At 41.9% G+C, this 2,455-nt stretch overlaps 1 pseudogene across 1 annotated transcript; it reads right to left on the bottom strand.

Annotated features, from left to right (window-relative positions):
• Positions 1–2,166, bottom strand: LOC143196618 (phenoloxidase 1 pseudogene; annotated as a pseudogene). The gene has a single exon (XR_013005776.1). The product of XR_013005776.1 is annotated as a phenoloxidase 1 pseudogene (transcript).
• Between the last annotated feature and the right edge of the window lie 289 nt (positions 2,167–2,455).

The following is a 2,455-nucleotide window of genomic DNA, read 5'->3' as shown; positions in this document are numbered from 1 at the left end:
TTTGATGATTAAACATTTATTCTAATTCCAATACAATTTGTTTTACAGGTTCATCAATGAATTATACATATTCTATTGTTTTGGCCTGAATGTGCGATTTTCGAACTGAATGGCGACATCTTGAACTCTCATGTTTGATGTTAAGAACTGTTGTAGCGTATCGACTCCGTCTCTTGGCATCCTGTCAAATGGATATCCCATAGAACGCCTGTCGGGGTATAGTTTGTCCTTTACGCCACAGTAAGAATAAGCATCGTTACATGTACCAGAGGTATCTTGCTGAATCAGATCGTCATTAATATTAGATATCATCACAAACAGCTGGCAAGCGAAACCTTCGGCACTGCCCTTAGGTATCAGCAAATTAGCCGGCCAACCACACCCGCAGAAGTTAAATTGGGCTAAATCGTTACCGCCAACAGGCCTTGAAGTGTCCAAGTCTCGGTAAGTCCTTTCGAAAGGAATAGTAACAGACGACTGATTGGAATTGCGAGTAATTGTATTCTGGCCTTGTTTCAAATTAACTAAGAACTTATCCAATTCAATAAACATTAAGCGTTGATCCCTGAAAAGCCATGGGTTGCCTCTTTCATCAAATTTGGGAGCCAAGAATATACGACAGGTACCTTGGCGAGCGTTATTACTTTGAACGCTAATTTTGTAACTGAAGGGGCGATGCTGTAAGTGAGTGAAACGAATGAATACCGATCCTCGAGGCTGGAAGTCCATGCCTCTAGAAAGGTCAACATCGGACTGTTGCCAGAATGTTTGCAGGCGGTTTGCGGAACCGCCCTGAACCTCCAGTTGAATATCCTGAATGACGACACCGGGATTGTTTAATTCGTTCTCGCTGTATCTTGGTAGAGCGGATTTAAATTCCTGGAATAAATCGTCAACAAATGCATGCCACCTGTAAAATATTGGGTCTCTCATGGCGGTGGCGGAGTCTCCCATAACACCGAAGGATTCCAGATGACGATGGTCAGGATCATGAATGTACGACAACATAACGTGTCCCATGTTGTGCACGTCGCCGTAGAAATCTCTGTTGATTGAGATGACGCTGGATTCAACGATATTACCTAAGATGTCAATGCCTTCAGTAGCGGTTAAAGGCACCGAGTTACCACTTTTGTCTCGTACAGCTCCTGAATGTATGGCGTTGTAGATACGATCTCTCCATCGTTTTAAGTCATCAACGTCGACAATAATTCCATCTACTTCACGTCGAACATTTTGTAACGTTTGGTTGGTAACACGAGAAGGCCATGATCTACTTGCCACCAAACTATCCAGCTTTGGAAAATAGGCTTCTTTGATTGGTCGATCCCAATCGATCAGCCGCTCAGTACGCTGCATTCCGTTGCACAACCTCTCAAAATTATAACGAGCCATGACTTGTTGGTGCATGTAATAGAAAAGTTCTCCTCTTCTGTTCTTATTTACAACGCTAACGCTGGCTTCGAAGGGATACACCAAGTGCCAGTGCCAGTGGTGAAGATTAAGACCAATGTCCTCACGGAAATAGGCCAATTTATGTTCCTCCTCTAAATCGGAAGCGGTGAAGTCCTTAGGGATTTCAATGGGCATACGGGAACCTTCAGGTACCACGTTGGCTTCCTCGCGAGCCTTTTCAAATACTTTGCTGTCAACGTATTTGTCAGGGAATAAGCGTATGATTGATGGTATATCCAAATCCTGGGTGTCACTACGGTGCAAGATGGCAACGGACAATGCATAGTTGAACAAATAGGGATTAACTCGTTCTCTAGCATACACTGCGACGGCTAATAGATCATCGACATTCCTGACGCCCAAGAAGATGTCAATCAGTCTACCAGCGTACAGGCGATGTTTGGGAATAAATAATGAAAAATTGGCATCTCTTTGAAGTTCCAAAATCTCTCCTAAATTCGGAATAGAAATTCGGCTCACTGATACGACTTCGTTGGCTTCTTCGCCAAAACGATTGGCCAGCTGAGTACCAAGAGGACGATACCTGTCGCTGAGATATTCTGCTGGAACGTCGAATGCCTTCCTTTCGTCACCCTTGGGAATGAAGATGGGCTCTTTCGGACGATCGAACAACAGCAGAAGGTCTTTCTTGTTGGAAGTCATGGTTGAGTAACTAAGCACAAATGTTAACTTGACTAGTTCAAAAGTCAAACTGTGATTTGAGCAGTAAATCCGTTCAAATTTATACTGAAAATTTTGGATGTGTTGACCACAACTTCAGAGATAAGTCCCAAAATTTGTTTTTGGTGCTACGTAGTAAACAACAGTGAAGCGTGAGATATTTTTCTGATATCGAATATCTAACTGTATTATGCAATTAGATATATTTCGGTCTTTTGAATTAAGTATTGTGTAGAAATTTTAGAACAAAGAATTTAGTATAAAAAATATTTCCTCCTTATTTCGAAAACATTACATATTAATCGTATGTTGACAAGAA

This window comes from Rhynchophorus ferrugineus, unplaced genomic scaffold, assembly GCF_030347505.1.
Source record: "Rhynchophorus ferrugineus isolate W39M unplaced genomic scaffold, kcgeb_rfMv2 rfM1, whole genome shotgun sequence".
In the NCBI taxonomy this organism is placed as follows: Eukaryota; Metazoa; Arthropoda; class Insecta; order Coleoptera; family Curculionidae; genus Rhynchophorus; species Rhynchophorus ferrugineus.
Note: the sequence above shows the minus strand (reverse complement) of the source record. Positions and strands in the feature narration are given on the sequence as shown.